The sequence below is a fragment of the Carassius auratus genome, unplaced genomic scaffold (assembly GCF_003368295.1).
Source record: "Carassius auratus strain Wakin unplaced genomic scaffold, ASM336829v1 scaf_tig00009457, whole genome shotgun sequence".
NCBI lineage: Eukaryota > Metazoa > Chordata > Actinopteri > Cypriniformes > Cyprinidae > Carassius > Carassius auratus.
The window spans coordinates 79252-100403 of record NW_020524032.1 but is presented as its reverse complement, the minus strand read 5'-3'; the positions used below and the strand labels follow the sequence as shown (position 1 = coordinate 100403).

The following is a 21152-nucleotide window of genomic DNA, read 5'->3' as shown; positions in this document are numbered from 1 at the left end:
ACCAAATATTATATTATTATACCAAATTTATTTTTTTGACAGCCGATGCCGATAACCGATATACATATTTTTGTATATGTATATAATGTTTTTTTAAGAAATTGGAAATCATTTAATAATGGATTAAAAAATTAATGTATAAAATAAACATACTTCTACTTTAGATGACAAAGTATTTTTCACAAATAAATAAATACTTAATAAAAATATAATTAAACAAACATAACATCATGGCTCACTCAGTCTGAGGTAAGACACAAGTCCAGTCTGTGCTGAAACGCTGCCATCAATCAACCAATCGTGGGAGGGGCCTCTGACCGTGTGACGTCACACGGTCAGACGGCTCGATTTGAGAAAGGGGAAAACATTTAACGAAAAAAAAAAAAAAAAAACGTGGATTTTTATCATTATAGGGTGGTTGTGTACACACAATGCCAACACACATTTCAGTTCAAATAACTTGTAAAAGTGCATATAGCATTATATGACCCCTTTAAGGATTATCTATCCATAACTATAAAATGATTATGTACTTATGTAACTCCAAAGATCACAATGAATACATTACTGTAATGAAGCCTTCCAGCAACACCAACACATACCTGATCCAAACAGCCCCCATCTTTCCAAACTGGGCTGTTTAATTTCAGCTGTTCCACTAAATTCAGGAAGGAACATTGTGTAACTTCCTCTTTTACTCTTTCTCCAGCTTCATATTTATAATGGTTCTGATTCATATCACATGACAGCATCCATCTATCATCTGATATGATGGGAAGGAAACCAGTAACAGAGATCCTAAGGAGTTTTACATAGACCAGAGGTCAGCAACCTGGGAAACTGAAAGAAATTCATTTCAAATTCTATTTATTAAATGTATATTTACTGCAGGAAAGTCAAAGTCATTGTATCTGTTTGTTCCTCTAATTCTTCCTCATGGTTAAACAGTCTGTTTTACTTGGTTAGCTATGTGAATGGAATTAATTATGTGAAGTGAATGGAAGCCAAAGTATACTGTTACACAAGTATCCAGTGGGTCATTCCGTGCCGCTCAGATGCACAAGTTTACATTGCTACAAAAAAAACCTATTTAAAAATTTTCCTGAATTTTCTATTATGAATTTTTTTTTATCGTGGTTTCCATTTAAATATTATAATAATCACCAAATCAGCATATTAGAATGATTTCTAGAAAAGTTACTGTATGTTTGGCTAAATAAATGCAGCCTTAGTGAGCATAAGAGACTTCTTTGAAACACCTAATAAAATCCACAGGCTCTTTTTATGACCCTCTCTCCACCTCTGTGTTTTCTATTGAAGCTTCGAGATCCTTCCCTCTCAGGGTTTGCTGGCAGGGTTACAATTCAAGCAAAGCCTAAATCCAGATCTTCGAGTTCAAACGTCTCTTCAGCCATTGCTACCCATCTGAAACACTAACCAAAACGATTCTGTGACTAGTGTGGAGAACAAGAGGCCATCTGAACAAAACTCACCAACTAATCCCAATTCTTCTTAAATACAACAAACTCCTAACATCTTTTAAAATGTCCCCAAAAAGTGGAATGAAATGGAAGAGAACATTAAGGGGTGATGCTGGCATGCAAAAAGCAGTTTTGAGGATGAGGAAAACACACAAGGGAGCAGACAGACAGATGTTTCATCATGAATGTAAGTGAATAGGGGGCAGATCTCTGTGATCTTTGAGTGAACTAGGAAGTCGTTGGCCTTTGCTAACAGCAGCTGTCTTATACGGGCAGTGACTGCTTCCTTCCTGCACTGTCACCGACACCCTGAAGCACATGCACTAAACACAACAGAGAGAGACGGGGGAAAAGTGAGAGGAGAAGGGGAAACAGAGTGCCCATCAACAAATATAAAGCTATGATTAAAGAAAACAAACACTTTAAACAACTAATCTAACCATCTCATGAACAGGTCCAAGTAGTTTTTCAAACCAAACCAAATATTTTGCTTCAAGAAAAGGAACAGGATATTTAGTATAATTTAGTGCTGGGCGGTATACCGGTTCATACCGAAAACCAGTGTATATTTTCATGACGATATTAATTTTTAATATACCGTCATATTTAATTACTCAACGTTCGGAACCAACGTTATGCTGCACGACACTGTTTCAGACAGACCCTTTACAATGTTGCACTTCTAAGCAGCGAGTGCGAGGCGTGGTGAGGGTACACACAGCAGTGCTCTGGTGTTACGTTATAACGCTTCACACATAGTCTGTCTGCAGTGCGTATTAACGGATTAACGAGGTTGTGGTCCGTCAGTGTGTTCCAGGAGCGGTGCGTCTGTAGCAGTTCACTGATTGTTTACGTACCGAGTCTATTTTTGCTGTGCTGCAGGCACTGAATTAAAGTGATAGCGCATTGTTCGCGGGAAAAATTAACATGGATTGACACAGAAATGCAGTCATTTCACAATAAATGTATACTAATTAAAGCCTTCTGTGTTTCACATGCAACACATAGGTTTCTGGCTAGGTTTAAAATTCACAAATCAAAACAATGAACAAATGTTGTGTTGGTGGACTAAATGTCCTGTGTGAAGAATGAGTCCGTGCTGCAGACTGAATGGTTTCCAAAAATCAGACGTCGACCAAGCATCCATTTTATGCAAGTGCTGTCGGGCTAACATTCAAGGCCGCAACATGAGCAATTTGCTCCAGCACCTTAGCCGCAAGCACGTCTTGGAATATCAACCAGCAGAAAATGCATTCTACACCTGATTATGCATGAAAAAAAAGTCATAAACCGGAAAACCGGCATAATTTTGAAAAAAAACTTGATATAAATTTTGGGTCAAACAGTCAGCACTAGGATAATTATTTTTTCATTGCGACATTATTCATTTTGTGTGTTATTAATATGTTCCTTTGTTAAAAAATTAACTTATGCTTATATTAACAACACAATTAGCTACATTATCACAATAATGTTCATGTAAAAAAAAAAAGGAAAGAAAGTATTAGTTCCAGATGAATTAAAGCAATGAGAAAGGACTTACAAAGGTTTTACTGATTAACAGAAAATAATGTAAATGCAAAAAATCATAATGCTGTATTTAAAAAGGAGGAAAAGATGTTACAATATACACATTAAAATGAAAAATAAATAAATATACATTTATACTAGTGTTTTAAAAGGTACTATATCTTAAAAAGTAAATTAACTAACAAATAATTTAAAAAATATTTAAATAAATAATAAATAGTAATATTTCTAAATTAAATAAAGTTAATAAGTATGCTAAATAATATTCATAAATAATTATAAAAATATGGTAACGGGCTTATATTTTAAGAACAAACAATTCTCACGGATGGGGAAGATGGCTTTGAGTGAACCTGGGTTCATGCTGTCAAGATGAACTTAAGCACTTGAGCGGAGCCACAGGGAGTCTAAACACTATGTGAGGAGTCTGTATGTATGCGTCTAAACTCCGCTTATCCTATCCTTTACCCTAGTTACATAATGACCACCCATTTGGCTTCCCTGTTGTGCTTTTGTTAATTGTGTGTGTAAGATGCACCGTTTCCTCTCCCCACTTAAAAGGTCTGTTTCTGTCTCTTAGTCTCATTGATGCTACTTTCAGCTCTGATGAACAAGCACATTATAATGTCTGCCTGCACTGGACCAAGTTGTAACATCCAACGCTTCTTTGCCCCTGCGCATATTACAAGCATTTCTCACATTATGTAAAATACACGCTACAAGATCCAATAAATGTGTTTATGTAGGCCTATTCTTTTAAAATACATAAATCATGGTCTAAGGATTAACTGCATTACTAAACAACCTTACTGAGCATTAAACGATCTGAATTATTTATTCATCCAATGACTGTCGATTCTTGTTCTGCATGCTCACCAAAAAGCTCAATGGCAGAACAAAATGGTCTTTTAACAAATTATCTTTGACCTCCTGTTATCTTCATTGCCACAGTGGAGCTCCTTTTTTTGACACTTAATTTTAAGCAGTCTGTGACCAGTTGATCCAGGGTCAGCGGCGACATGACATTAACCCAGTGTCCTTAACCTTCTGTTCTCTATTCCCAATAACAAATGAATCGGGTCAGGTGATGAAATGAACCGCTAATCGCAGTTTCTGCTGTCCAGAATACTCATTATACCCATAAGCTACCAAGATCATTCCTCAACCAACCTCAAATAGTTCATTCCTACACTTCCATTCATTCACAATCTACTGTTACACTGTTCCTTCTTCATTCATGAATTTCAGGCGGAGTAAAAACTTAAATCTCTACACCCTCATGACCTTTCTGCTAAGCACTGGATTCATTCTTTATTGGAAATACAGTTTCTGGAACAGTGTTATGTACAGACTAATCATGCAAAACCTGCTACTCTATCTATTTGGAAGAACTGGATTTCCATAGTCTTGAAGTTTTAGGTCATTTGACCTAATGATGCCATTCTGTTGTTAATATTATTACCTATTCTGATTTTATATATTTATTCGATTTTATATTGTTTAACTTTTGTGGTAATAGGGGTCCTGGGGCACGATGGGGTGGGTGTGGGATTGGGAGAGGTTCTGGTTGGGTAGTGGTTTATTTAACAGGTTTTGTCTCCTTTGTTGTAATCAGTTTTTTGTGTGTTATATCAAACAGCGACTTACACAAAAATGTATATTTATGGATTTTTATAAAACATTAAAAGGTATTTCCAAATATTTTGTCATTTTTCATTTTCTATTAAGAAGAGACAATGTACCTTTTGCTACAGAAATTTTGCTGCAATTTCGCTCATGTGACTCCACTGTAAGAAGAATAAATAAATAAATATTTACGGATAAAATCAATATATATTTATTGGAACTGAAACACATTTATGCAAATAGACCTTGGTTAAGACACCAGACCTGTGGGCATAGTAAGATAATCTTAAAGATAACATAAATGATAAAACAATATAAAATGTTACGATTTTATGATTCATAGGCAAGATAAATGTTCAAGTTTGGCAATAAAAGAAGCTATAATAATGTTTTTATTGTGCTTTACAATGTCCTCTTTGTTTTCCAGAAGTTCAAGAGCATACAAACATAAAATATTTATTAACAAAATGTCCACATACACTTCACTGTATTGTTTTCTGGCAAGAATTTCTTAAGAATGGTAAGAATAAAAGAATTTGGAAATGTGACATGCCATCATATTTGATTTAATAATTATTAGATTGCATGGTTCGTAGTAACATTATAACAAAGCTTAGCATTTTATATAGCACTTCAATATGCAGAAATAAACAAACTAATCTTTAGCTGAATCAAAAGCCTTGACTCAATCAGTCTACCGACAAATCTCGTGAGGGACAAAACTAGTTATCCATCTTTCGCTTTTCTCTGCAGGTCACATGTCTTGATGACCTTCTCTCAATCCTATCAATCGTTGTAAATGACACGGACAGATATCAGTCTCCTCAGAGGCGGCTGTGGGTGGTAACAGCCTTACACAAGTGCAAATTACACAGAATAATCACTCCTCCTCACCCATTCAATCAAAGAGTCTAAAACAGCATCTGAATGTAAAAAGACAGCATTTACATACTCAAATGCATGTGGCCCCACGCTGAGCGTTCTCATTTCCCCAGAGCTTTCTGGAACAAGACTGCTGATTTATCAATACATTATACAACCAATACCATTATACAACCAATAAATGGTTCAGTTGGCGTCTCCTTCATAATAATTAAAAAAAAGAAAAACACAAACACACACACACACACACACGAACATTTCTTCCATGGACTAAACCTGCCCCACGCAGATGAAAGATTTTCATCTAAAGCATTTTTGTGTACATCTGGTCCTGTTTTCTGCTCTGACCACAGTCATGCTGGCCATAAAAGCATTCTGTGATATTCTACACACACACAAAAAAAACAGCATTCTTATTGTAGATGGAATTACATAAATAAAAAACAGACATTTCTAATGAAAACCGTATCCTCCCGCGGATTGCAAAATGATTAGCTAAAAGATCTTGTAATGTGTAACCTATTTAGTGCCTGAGTAACAATCCTACAACATTTTGTGATGCATGTTGTTAAAAATAACCATACACTGTAAAAATGCTATAGTAAAAATCTGTTATTTGGTTTGCAGTAAGTTCTCTTAATCTATACGGTCAAAAACTGTAATAGTGTTATACTAGGACTACTTCACTATTAAATGTACAGATTTTGTCAAAAAGAACTGTAAGAACAATTCTTCTTATAATTGACAGTAAAATGAACATTTCCACACTGTAAAACCAACCACAACTTGGTGAAATGAGTTAATTTCACTCAAATGATAATGAAAGTTCATTGGGCTTAACTGAAATAAGTTCTGTAATGTTGTCTCAAAATGTTTTTGTAATAAGGTGAACTTAAAATGATTGTGTTTTCTAGTTCCCAGCATGCTTTGCATCAGATATAAGGAAAATAAATGTAAAGATTAAGTGTTATTTTGTGTGTTTTTACACAAGATTAACATAGCGAGACTTGAGTTAGTACTTAAATGTTGTGTTATGTTAGGATTAACATAGCTTTCTGTTACGTTGGTTCTGTAGTATTACCACTGTGGTGAAGAGTAGAGCCTGTGGTTAGGTTAAGGATGAACATTAAAACTTAATGACTATAGATACTGCATGTAGTTTGACTAATTACATGAGTCTTTTTGGTAACTACAGTATTACATGCCAGTGTACTGTTGCTAACTAGCACTTATCTATTAAGGTCTGAATGAATGTACTGTTAATGGAAGAAAGTTGTATATAATTATAATTGTGATGAGTGGGGTGTGATCATGGAAGCGAGGCTTGGCTCCCATGGCTCTCAGTCCCGCCCCACTTGTCAGAAAATTGGTAATCTCGCGGTTAATTGTTACATCCCTAGTAAACGGAGACTAAATAAGAAAAAGATACTAATTACAAGCAATAAGACAAAAAGACACAGTAGAACAAATAAAGAAGAAATGCTATATACATTGTATAGTAATAAAATGTATAAAAAACATGCATATTCTTCACTGTGTAAATTAAATATATGTCTATTCTTACTAAAGTAACAAAAGTGATCTAGTCAATAGCTGTGAAAGATTTTCTCTCTTTTGTTGTTTGATTAACATGACAGACAGCAAAAATATTAGAATGCTGTCACTTTAAGGCAGGGACACACCAAGCCAATGGTGGCTAGTTTGTTTGGGGTGTTCCATTCGTCGGCTCTCATCAACGGCAGCTTGATCCAATTCAACATGTTGGGTCACCGAGAGTGAGAAGTATGTTCAGTTTAGCGCATTAGTCAGTGTCTGAGAATTAAAGCGAAAGTGATGAAGGCGGTACAGACAGAAGGCTGTTTAAATGTTACGTGATCTTTCCCCAATCATTCTTATACGCGAATGTTTTCATAAAAACATGAGATGCTTAAAATTACTGACGTTATCAAAGTTACTTTCGAAATTTTGCATGCAAGCACTACTTTGTTTACGTTTCGTACATCTGCGTTTACCTCGTGTATCTTTGTTTAGTTTTCTCCTTTTGAATAATGAATATATACTATTGATAGCTGCTGATATGAACTGCTTGTTGCTCTCATGCATGCGCAGAATGCACGTGTTAGTTTGCCATTGGCTGTAGTCTGTGCAGTGTGTTCGAGTGCAGCTTTTCGGTCCGATGCAGCCGATGCAAGGTGACACCACCATCGGCTTTCATCGCCGCTAGTTCTTTAAAGTCCCGGGCCTGGATCAAATATACTGTTAATCAATTGTAGCTATACTGGCTATCAATTTTTACATATCATATCATATATCTGTTACAGATCTGTTTTCGATCTCCGCTGTTTGCTTTCACTTTATACCTAAATTACTGTGATTACAACGATACTTGTGAAGACGGGAATTTGACATGTATTGAACCACATGTATTTAATTTATTTGTATTTAACCGGCAAAAACAATCTCTGTTCAAGAGTCTTGAGCTCTATGAGCATTGTCTTCGTATGTATGCGCTTCTCTGACAGCCTCAGAAACATTTAGAACAAATGAATTCTCTTTCGCTGCAGATAACATTTCAATGGATTAATGCACGCTGTCTGAGAAGATGACTCACAAGGGTTTGGAACACAGTTGAAATTTAAAATTAAAGGCAAAGAAGACACAAATGAGAGAGGAGAAAAGAACAAAAAGTCACAAAGAGAATTTGATATCTAATTTTGCGTATTTGAGAACGCCTGGGAAAGATGAGTCTGCTGAGCTCCACGGACGTGCAACGTGATGACCAGACATAGCCAGACTGTGAGAGTGTCTTTACCTAGGGTAACTGTAGCTTAGGTAAGACACCTGGGAACAGTCATGCAATTAAGACACAAGTCTAAATGAAAACGCTGCACGACTCACTTTGATATACTTCTAATGCTGGCTCAGTGCTTCCACATACTAAGGACGGGCACCAGCAGCCACATATAGAAATACCAATTATCAAACAAGACCAGTTTATAAAAAAAATTAATTTCACACTAATAAAATAACATAAAACAACTAAACACATAAGGTCTTTTTGCACCGCCGTAACCTTTTCATAGTACCAGAACTAATTGTGGAACCACCAACTTTTGGGCATTTTCGCACCGCTGGAACTAGGTGCGATTTTAGTGCCAGACTGGCTTTTTCAAATGACATTGCCTTCTACCAGCTTACGTCACGTCCTAGTACATCCTGTCAGAGCGAATGCAACCCTTTAAATGGTAATGGGAAAAGGTTGGTGCAAAATCGTACCAGTACTTTAGTACTGTACATTTAGTTTTGGAACTAAAGCGGTGTAAAAGGCTCTATACATGCCAAAAAGGGGCCTTTTTACTATACTGTACACTACTGGTCAAAAGATTGGAATAATATATTTTTTAAAGAAGTGTCTTATGCTCACCAATGCTGCATTTATACCATCAAAAACAGAATAAAAACAGCAATATTGTATATAAAAAAAATAATACAATTTAAAATACCTAGTTTATATTTGAATATATTTTAAAATATGGTCACAAAAATGTTACACGATACTACATAAATCATTCTAATATGCTGATTTGGTGCTTAAAACAAATATATATATATATATATATATATATATATATATATATATATATATATATATATATATATATATATATATATATATATATATATATATATATATATATATATATTTTATCATCAGTGCTGGAAAACAGAAATATTTTTGTATATTTAGCAGGAAAAAATTGTCTTCAACAATGCTAGTAATAATAAAGCACCATTATTAACAACTGATAATTACTGAGCACCAAATCAGCATATAATTATTTCAGAAGGATCCCATGACTATGAAGACTGGAGTAATGACTGCTGAAAATTCAGCTTTGCCATCATAGGAATACATTTCTTTTTTTAAAAACATATTAAAATAGAAAATTAATAATATTTTAACAATATTACCTTTTTACTGTAGAGCAAAATACATTTTTAAAAACTATTTTATTCTAAGTTATTCCAAACTTTTGACCGTTAGTCTATACTCAGATACTATTAGCAATAATAAAAAGCATGTTGGTAAAATTAACTGTAATTAAAATTGTGAAAATAATAACTATTACTACTACTACATATATTATTAATATATATAAAAAACACATTTTAACAGTGTCTAGTAATTGAGCAGACAAAATGACCAACCTCAATATTCATCTCTAATGCATCAGTTCCATAAACAAGCGTTACCTTCACATTTAGAGATGCATGCAACAATAAACTTTTACAACAGGTGCATTAGAAATTGTGATCGATGACGTCCCCAAACCCTTCTCAATCTTCTCTCTTTATTGAAAGAGAGAGAGAACAAGTGAAACGGAGTTCCTTAGTGCTCTTGTATCTTATTTCAGTGCTTTTCCAATAAAATACTGACCTACTTAAAGATATAAACAAGCCCTACGCTGGGCTCCAGGTTCGTTGAAATCTCTGATTTACACCCAAAGAGAAAGGAAACAAAAGAGTGAAGGAGCAGAAAGGAGTGCAAGATTTATTTGCTCTGGCAGCATGGCACTTTTGAAAACTCAGTCTGTTAATTAGAAATGAACCTGAACTAGAGAACGACCTTCAAACACACAGCACACCTTCGTAGCACAACAAGACAAGTCTCAACTGAACCCTGAGCAACAGCCACCAGACTTAGGTCTGAATGAGTGTGTTTGCGTTTCAAAACCAGAAGAATTGATAAACAGGTTTCTGCAACCCATCTCATTATATCTCTTCAATGGCGTTACATCCGGCAGACCCCGCCTAGTGACTTCACAAAGCCTCTAAAAACAAATCAACAGTTAAGACCAGGATTAGACGTGATACTCACTATGCGATTTACTGGCATTCTCGTTTGAAATGCTGACAGCCAGCACTGGCCTTTCTCTTGAAGTTAAAGTGTTGAAAATGGCTTTAAGAAAGAGGATTAAGTGTGTAATGTGTGTAATTGGTAGAAACAGATAATGATGAATTCAGAAGGTCAGAGTTTCCATCTAATGAAAAGCCCCTTTGTGTGTTCAGCCAAACTGCATTAGTGGCATTGAGATGATATTAGTGGTGCTCTTTGAGCGACAGATGGTGGGATGGAAGCAGAAAGTTTATTTGTGGGCAGAAAACTCTTTGATGTTTACATGCTTTGAGCACCTTGTTCTCAAATGCCCAGGAGCTATGTAAGATGTCCAAATGACAGGCCAGTTATTTTAAGGAGTCCCATGTGAAATTTTTCATCATAGTCCATAAACTACAGCTGGACATTTCACATAATTATTTTGGCAGAGGCTTGATGAAACTTACCAAAAGGAACCATGGTATATGAATATGTTAATCATTTGACAACACAGAACACTGTGTACTCAAGCACCATGGTATTAAAACCAGATAACTTGAATGTACCATGGTATTACCACATTATTATTTTTTTTTTTTTTTTTTTGCAAGGGGAGCTGGTATTCTGTTATTCATTTTACTGAATGGTGCTTACAAAAAAAAAAAAGTACCATGGTATTACCATGGATTTTTGGACATCATAGTAATAGATGCAGATGTGTAAACAGACAAACTATGGATGAAACCTGTTATTACTACCCTATTTTTAAAGCATACATTTAAACAAATTTAAAACAGTATTACCATAACATATAACAGTGTGTCAGCCAAAGTACTTTTTGTAAGGAGCGCGGAGGGACATGAAAAGCCAAACATCAAAGCTAAATAAAAAGCATCAAGAAAGAGTAGCTTACAATTACAATAAATGAGTTTAATATAGAAAGGGTAAATGAAGAAAAACCATTAGATGTAAACACAGACTAGCATACTCAGCAAAGAAAGGATGTTTGCAGTTTGAAAGGATGAAAAGGCTCTGCAATTACAACTCAGAAGGTCATATGTAAACACTTTACAAGCTCTGTCTGTTCTCCTGCTGGACAGTAAAGGACTTCCCAAATGCTTATGGTAGAACCATCACGGCCACCAGCTGTGAGGGTGTCTGGCTTGTGTGACAGATGTAAAGTGAGGTATGGTACAACTGGGTTCATTAGGTCGTCTGCATGTACGGAAACATTTAGGAGCCGGTCAGTGTTAAATAAAAAGACCCGGCTCCTGTTTTTTTGAGTTTGAGGTGAGCTCACACACACAGATCACTTGCCTGGACAGGACTGTGTGCAGTCAGCCAGACTAAACAGAGCAGTTTAATTAGTGCCATCGCTCAGAAGAGACACAGAGTCTTTAACCCCCATGTGCTACTCCACTCAATGCAACAGATCACACAGTCACAGTCACAGTCTTGAGATACATTTTTAAGCTATTTTTAACTTGTACACACGCACAAATACATTCCTTACACTTTATCTGGTTTCAATTTATACAGTCAAAACATTTTAACATTTCATTTCATAGGTATCTGATGAGATGGATAAAAATGGTTTACTCACAGATATCTGTGGCTTCATCAGAGCCGTCGGGACAGTCTTTCTCTCCATCACAGCGCCAGCCTTTGGAGATGCAGGTCACCTGATCTTTACACACAAACTGCTTCGGACTGCATGTCTTTGGAGCTGGAACAGAGAAATAAACTGTAAGTGTGAAATGCATCCCTCAGATCAATTAATTTAACAACATTTGGTCAGTCTGATGCTTTTACTTTCCACTTGCCGAAAGATTTTGAGTAAAACTACGTAAAATGATTTAATTTTAGAAATTGTGCACAATCCACTTTAAACCTAGATTTTTTCAAAAACTAAGAAATGCTTTGACAAAATAAATAAGCAATACCCCAAATATGATCTTAAACATAAGGAAAGTTGCAAAATATAAACATGTTTACAAGTAGTCTCAGACTTTTGTGCTTTATATTGTACTATAAAGAAAACTAGCAAAATCAGTCATCATCCAGCATCCTGTCTAGATATCAGCCAATGAACAACCCATATTGGACAAACACTAAATGCTTCAGCAATAATACATCACATTTTTGTTAAAGGGGACATCTAGATGTACCACTTATGAAATAAGCAAATACCTCAGTGACCGGCAACTTGGACAAGACAAAACTTTTAGAAGAAAAACTTTGTGGATGTGGCCACAGACTTTGCTGAAACTACCATTCCTCATTCCAAAGATTCTGGTTTCAACTCAGAAACACATCTGGGTCATGCTAAGTTCACAACTGTGCTTTATATTCCAAGACAACTCATTCTGCTGTAATATTAACCCACTTATTTCAGCATAGGTGCTGTTATGTTTGTTTATTTCCCAAGTGCTACCCACAAAAAGTGGTTTTCTTTTGCCCTTTATAACCTGAGAGATGTTTTGGATAGAGGGCTTCTCATTACCGGCGGTAGGGCGAATTATGCGTCAGTTCATTCAAACTCCGGGGAGCCCGGCAATCAGGGGAGTATCTTTGCTAAGTCAGTCTGATAAGATTGTTGAGATAAAAAAAAAAAAAAAAAAATATATATATATATATATATCTATAAACTGTCTAGATTTGACGCATTTAAATAAAAATTACTGTATCTCTTCCAAACATTTTCATTTATATTTAGCAAAATATTGACGCATACTGAATAGGGATGCTCACTCGGTTCATTTTTCTGATTGACAACTGCTACTCGTATTAAAATTATAAAATAGTATTAAATAAAAATACAAACAAATATATATATATATATATATATATATATATATATATATATATATATATATGACAACTGCAACTTTATTATTCAGTATTAATCAGTCTAAATCTTTACTTTTGGTTAACGGTTAAATGGTCAATAAGAGCATGCCTAATACTAAATATGTGAGTATGTGTTTATTACTTAAACATTTTAACCCATGAAAAACTCCACACAAAGACATAAGAGGAAACAAAATGGTCAAAAATAAAATCATATTAAAATATGGGATATTCAAAAAGTTGTGTGACTATTATTATAGCCCAGTTTGTGCTGATTACAGTGATATTAGACATTACCCATTTAGATATTTATAAGAAACTGAAAAAAGCACAAATATCAGGACTTGACAAAACTTCTCCAGGCCCCAAAAATACCCTTAGACTCCAGAGGGTTAAATCAACAAAACAAAAAGACCAAACACAACACAGGTGACCATACAGTGGGATATCATGGCTTAAAGGCATACTTTTTGATCTTAATAATTTTAATCAGTCATTGTTTTGCCAAAACCGTACAAAGACTGTAGTGGTTGTACGCTTTCTCTCAAGTAGAAGTTAAGTACAGAAGAGGACTGATTGCGATTCTCCACAGGACTTTCCCTCTCTAACACTTACCTCTCTGCACACTTGGCAGGAGGAGAGGTGTTTTGGGAAAGGGAACCAGAGAAAAACTGCAAGGGGGAGAGGATGTGACTGCAATCACAAGAAAGAAGGGAGATGTGCATAGTCATGTTTCTGTACATTATTGAAAGTGTTGAGGAAGCTGGGTCACTGCCTCCATTCTTACACCATCACTTCCCAAACTTTCTCCAAGTACTGTCGTTTGATGGAAGATGATATCCCCATAGACATGACGGAGCATAATAGAGACAAAGTGGGTTATATTATGAAGGCTCTAGAGAAATGTCGATATCGGAGTATTGTTGTCTTAAGATTTGTTCCAAAACATACTGAGTTGCCCTCTAAAGCAGCTTCCTAATTCAAATGGAAGGAACTAATTTGGACATTTTTTGTAGATTGCTGACCCATCCCTTACATCTTAAACCTACCCAATAACACCAAACCTGTCCCTAACCTTACCCATATTCCAACTCAATAGCAGCAAAAGTGTTTTGCAATACAATATGAACACAATAAGTACACTGTACTTATTTTTTGATGTAAGTGCATAGTAGTTAAGGCCACTCAATATAAAGTGGGGCCAATTGCCTAATTTCAATTGAAATGAACATTTTTTACCAATTATTTTCAGTACTACATATAAAAACTATACATCATATTTCTTTTGACTTGTCGGCCATCTTGGATGGGCATTCACAGAAGACACTTTCTAGCATTCAAGTACAGCTCTATGTAGGCCTGTCACGAGAATTAAAGGGTTAGTTCACCCAAAAATTTAAATTCAGTTCATTGCGCTTTAATTTCTCATCTGTGTGCAATGACTTATGTTGCTTCAAGCACATCATTCTGCACTCGAGATGCGCATAAGCACTGGGACTCCTTGTTGCTTCAAGTGCACCATTCTGCACCCTGGATGTGCATAAGAGCGTTGTGACACTATGGTTGAAGCGTTACACATTATCAAAGTTTTGCACACAGAAAGATTATTAGAAGACTTTCTTTTTCCTCAAGATTTCTATCTTATTTTCATATATGTATTTAGTAAGAATACAAATAGTTAACAAACAACATGTTTACATTATATAATGTGCAACAAAGATTTTTTTCAAGATATTGTTTTTGCTGCTTAATTATACAGTCAGCTAGTTTAATTTCACAACTTATATATTTGTATTCAAATGTAGTTTTTTTCTATGATGAGGCAACTATGCGATGGTTTCGGCTATATTACTTTTTTGTGTCATGCAGCGCATTGCCTGCATTTGAGTAACAAAAAACAACAACAAACAAAAAGTGCATAATATTAAAAGACAAAATATGCTCATATTTATAATTCCAAACAGTCAGTAAGCAACCAGTCCTTGGTTTGGACTGCGGTACAGCCAGCTGAAAGAGATGCTTCTCTGCCGCTCACTGCACAGAACAGACACATCAGCTTTCAGATGATGTATAAATCTCAATTTTAAAAAAAAATCCAGGATCACATATATATTCTAAGGAAAAAAGCTGCTAAAAGCATCTGAAAGTTGCTAAATCTAGCGTTGAAGTCAAAATTTCATAATCATGACAGCCCTAGCTATAGGGAGTACAAAGTATGGCTAAAGGAAACATTTAACATCAGTCTAGCTAATCCTCACATAAAATTAAAAAAATGTACAAATGGACACAAGAAAGCGTCCTCTGTGAATAACCCCTTATAATCTGGCCAATAAAAACAGATCTCCAATGAGACTAGCTATACCACACTCAAAACAAGCACTTAAGGCCTTGCTGTGAGTTCTCCTTCAGGACCGCTCCCAGGATCCAATAAACACAATGCATGTCGACATCCAGGATTTTTCATCTCTTCCCAAACAAACTTGCAGAACTAGGCTGTTCCAGTGCACCAGTTAAGCTATCAGATATCCGGTCAGCAGTATTAGGAGGATGATGGATACAAAGTGGAAAGTGCATATAAAACTTTACAAGCCCCAAATAGACATTCAGGAGAGAGAGCTTCGAAAATATGGAGAACAGTTGGTGAAGAAGACATGTAGATCCTGTAGATTATACATAAAATCACCAATCACCAACAATTATGGCCAAAAAAACCAGAAAGGTAATAAAAACATCATCAAAGTAGTCCATGTGCAACAGAGGGTCAGTTAGAATTTGTTGAAGCATCGAAAATGCATTTTGATCTAAAAATAACAAAAAAAATTATTCAGCATTGTCTTCTCTTCCGGGTCTGTTGTGAGTGCGATCACAACACTGCTGACGTATGACGCTGCTGACGTGTTATCTTTTTTATTGGGTGCACCAGAAAACACGTCAACAGCATCAAACGTAAGCAGCATCGTGAACGCGCTCACAACAGACACAGAAGAGAAGACAACTGGATCTCGCAGCACGGTTGCATCTGTGCAGTAACAGTATCGCGAAATCAACTTTGGCTCAGAAATGCAACAGAAATGGAAGAACCTATAGCCCCTTTCACACTGCACGTCGGACCCGCAATATTCCCGTAACATTGCCTGGTCGCCTTCTGTGTGAAAGCAACCACGTCCCGGAATTGATTACCGAATCGAACCCGGGTCGGGGACACAGTAACATTGCGGTAATCGATCCGGAACGAGCGCTGTGTGAACAAAAGCCAGATCTAATTCCGTATCGAAGTGATGACGCGCGTTAAGGAAGATCAACATTCGCGACGAAAACATATGTGCAAACTGTAATGAAGCAGAGATCAGTTAGTTCCTCACTTTCCGCGCTGACGCAGAGATCATTTGCTTGCTTCAGTTAAAGTATAACGTGCCAAGCGTTGTCGACTCGTACATTACACGTCACGCGCTGATGTCACGTGTCGTTACGGGATCTTCAAGGGTTGTGTGTGAAAGCACGCACATATACCGGGTCATCACTGGCAGTGTGAAAGTGCCAAATCTAGCCACCAGGGAACAATTACAGGAACACTTTACCCCTGTATTTGCCGGAATGGCAGTGTGAAAGGGGCTTATGAGTTGGTCAACGTGGTGGTTATGCCAGTGCGACCGCTCACAAAAATTTGTTGCACCGCCAGAAAAAATGTTTGCAAAATGCAACCATTTGGTCACAGTCTGGAGCCCTGAACAATCAACAGTATTCATTAAGAGAAGAGTGTTAGAAGACAACATGTTGAACACTCTGCATTCCTGAGTTCTAAACTTTCAACCAGACTAGGGCATTCTCAGCACTCAGGCCACCGACTGTACATAAAACATGACAGTAAACACATGCAGCATCTAAACTTAACACAAGATCACACAGCAGCAGCGAGCAACCACAAAGAGGAGAGTCTGTGACTCTAATTGGAGGTTTTGGGGTCATTGGGGGGAACCGAGTACACAGGCAACTTTTCCCACAGAGCTTGCCTTCATTCAAAGCACACAAATATTTCAGACAGAGATGTTGATTGTTAATTCAGACCTGGTTTTTTTTTCAAACACACAGCCAAACTACTCACAAGTTTTTGAATGTGCAAATCAAGGGGGACTGTTAATCATTTCAGAGCATCCGAGTCTATGGTGAGGAATCAAGAAGGCCTTTATTTGTCCTTCTGGGCCTGCACCCAACTGCAAACATCAGGAGCATCCCAAAAAGGTGCATCGGCCAGGACTCCTCAAGCTAAGCAACCCAAAATCACGCTGCAGTCATTTGAAATACCACAATCCCGTTATAAAAAAATGCTGTTTCCACACAAGGGCTGGGAGCCGGCCAGAGGACCAAGGCGGAAAACACTTCCGTCTCATTCATTTGCGCTTTTTTCTTGGGCTTAAGAAAAAAAACAGGACTGTTTTACATCCAGGCACCTTTAAAGATTAAAATACATTAATATTTTATCTGAACTCTGGCCGAGGCAGTTTGACCAATTTACAAGTTTGCCCTCTGATGTTAATTTTCTAGGGCAAATCTGAAATGAGTTTGGCGCTCCAGAATGGGGCCAGTTTCTAATGAGGTGAAATTCAAAAAGAAACCGGGCTAAAAACCAATCATCCATACATCACCGTCCTTCAATTTTTCCCTGTACCCTCCAGGATGACTGTCATGTTCCACAACAACTAAGAACGTATCTGCTTCACAGACAGCATAGTGGGGGAAAAACACTGAATGAAAGTGGAAAAGGAACCACCATGTTTTATCAAATAGCAACATGCACCCCATGTCCACATGTACTGCTGCTTTGGGGCTGTAATCACAATTTCAAACTATTGTGAACATGCTACAGCTACAGCACTCAAGAAAGAAACTTCGGCACACCCTACTTCAGGGATCTTCAAGCCAAGAATCATCTCATTGTTTATCTCTGTTGTCTTCACTTGGACTTTTGTTGCCTTTGTACATTTTGGTAATGGTCATTTTGGGGCATTTACACCAAAATGTGCAAATGCATTTAATTGCTGCATTTATCATTTGACTATTGAATATCTGGAATGTGAGACTTGTCTGTTGGAAAGCATTATCATTTTGGAAAATATTATCTACAACCTCTGGATCATCAGGGAATGAAAAAACATGGAATGACTAACCCTTTATCTTTATTTTCTTATCTTATCGTGTTTTGTCTGAAACCTCAAGTTATTTTTATTTTTTTGTGCCATTGGACAAAATCCAAAACAGTGGGCACCAGAGGCAATTACATTGGATTTCTGCCATGATTTATAACTAAAACTAAGTCTAAAAGTATAACCATCCAAAATAGCTGTTTATATATATAAAAAAAAAAAAGATATGTTAATTGCCTAAATTAATCTCAATTTGAGTAATCTTCTGAAAACAGATCACTTGGTGATTACAAAAGTAAAAAAAAGAAAGAAAGAAAGAAAGAAAGAAAAATAGATATTAAAAACTTTATCAAAAGTTAGGGTAAAATTGGACCAACAAAAACTAGTTACATTACAGTTAATAATTTATCTAGATTTTTCTCATTTCTTTTATTTTTTTATTGTCTTAAATTATAATATATGTATATTTTATATTTATATAATATATTTTATTTTATTTTATAAATAAAATATTTGATTTATCTTTTAAAAACCCCACTGACCCGTCACAAGCACTACATTGTTAAGATACCATGTTAAGTTATAAAACATTAAAAAAAAACAAAAAAAACAATGATGTAAATAAATTAAATGTAACTGTTCTTAGTTCAGCTAATTTTCAAAGAAAGAATTAATATTATTTAAACGGCACAAAAAAATACATCCATTATAGGTAGCACAAACCCACTATCAGTCTAAATATTCAGACTTTACTGAAAGGGCTGATCCACCCAAACTTGACAATTCTGACTTATTTTTTACTGTGGAACAACAGAGAATATTTTTTTTAAAGAACAATAGGAACCTAACAAAAGTGATGAGAGTGAGCAAATTACGCTCATTTTTGGGTAAACTATCCCTCTAAGACAATTAGTCATATAATTTTCAGGAAACCCATCAACCAGCTGGTTGTGAAACATTTTGCACATTCCAAATAAAAAATTCACTTTAAAGTTGATTTAAGCTGAAATGAGAGGAAGACGAGATTGAGTTGTGGGTGGCGAGTGATAAAAGGGAGGGAAAAAACAGTGGATGCAGACAGGAAAAGGGAAAAAGACCTCCTGGGCTCGTCTCATCTGGGGTTCCCAATCCAAGCCAGCTGCTGTTACCTTTCTATGTGATGGCGGCAGTGAGGCCAGCTGTGAGAAGCATGACCCACTTTCAGCCCCTCAGTCTCCACTTCCCCCTCACAGCGCACCGCCCCTCCAAATCAACTCCAGGCCTCGGCCACACATTCCAGCACCTTTTAATTGATTTCATCTGCAGCCTTGTCCTCTGTGAGGATATGGGCTTGTAAAAGACTTGAGTTTCAGAAACGTTGCTACATAACTCAATGTTATGCATTCTCAGGAAAATTCCTGAAGGTCCTGTTTGTAATTACAAGTTGTAGATACATCTTTAGGAATGTCCTCCAGCCTCCTCCACATTACACCACTGAAGTCCAATTTCAATATAAAATCAAGCTCAGAAACTTTTCAAAGGCGTAAATTGACATCTGAAAGCAACAATCAGGGTGCATTTTCACTGACGGTGACTGGTAGCGTAAAGCATGTTAAAGTTATATTTCATATTTAAAGTCGTTTACTGATTCAGGTCTCGACAAAAAGGACTGCTCTCGTGACAGTTGATGGATTTGTCACTGGCCCAATCAGGCCGCTGCCACGTTGTCACAAAAAGTTTATCATGTTGTGTTGCTGACTGGGAAGGTTTTTTTTATTATGATTATTATCTTGGCTTGGTTTAATGCATTTAAAGTAGTGCTTATATGCAGTGCTGCTTTGTGTACAGCAGTAACAAAGTAAACACTGCTGTTCCATAAACACCACCTGCTGTCAGAGAGTGAATCTGCGACTCATTCAGCCCTTCTGCTGTTTCTGTATCATGCGGGTCTTTTATGTGGCATAATTTCACGAAGCTAAAATCTTGCAAATCAAATTTTGAAATTATACAGTCTAATTTAAATCTTCTTTTTTTTTTTTTTTTAAAAATTTGAAATTATCTTTTTTTTATCAATTAATGATTAAAATGCAGTGGTTACCACTTATTTCAAATGGCTATGAAAAATCAAGGTATAACACAGTAAAGAATATGGAAATGTTATTTTATACATGACAATTACATTTCTGTATGTGAGCATCTACAAACATAAATCCTAAATCATTTCATTTGTCTCTTTGTTATATATGTTTTATGGTGTTATTGCTTGTAATTTGTTTACTGACTGTTCACTTGATTGAACTTTATAATTGTCAGGCTAGTAGGTTTTGGGATGAAATTGAAATCGAGAATTGTAAAATGTCATTTGTATCTAAAATATCGCACAACCCTACTCCATATTCAAAGAATACAGAAAAAAAATGTATTACAGTTTCTAAAACAATAATAAGCAGAACAACAGTTTTTAACAGTTTTTAAATGCAGCAAATCAGCATTAGAATGATTTCTGAAGGATCATGTGACACTGAAGAATGTAGCTATGCCATGAAAGGAATAAAACAGCAGTTCAAAATAGAAAACATTTCAAATTGTATAATATTTTGCAAATAATATTTTTTATCAAATAAAGGCAACCTTACAAGTATTTTTAAACATGGAAAAAAATTATTAAAAATACTAATTTGATTCCTGTATTTGACAATCATTGTTAATCTTTCCAAAAAAAAAAAAAAGACTGTTAAAAGTAACTTTTTTTATTTTTTTACTGCCTATACGCAATCAGGTTTTCAA

General features: G+C 35.9%; 1 pseudogene; it reads right to left on the bottom strand.

Moving 5' to 3' along the window:
* Nucleotides 1-21152, bottom strand: part of LOC113072559 (low-density lipoprotein receptor-related protein 1-like) — a 94672-nt pseudogene that overhangs the window by 65386 nt on the left and 8134 nt on the right.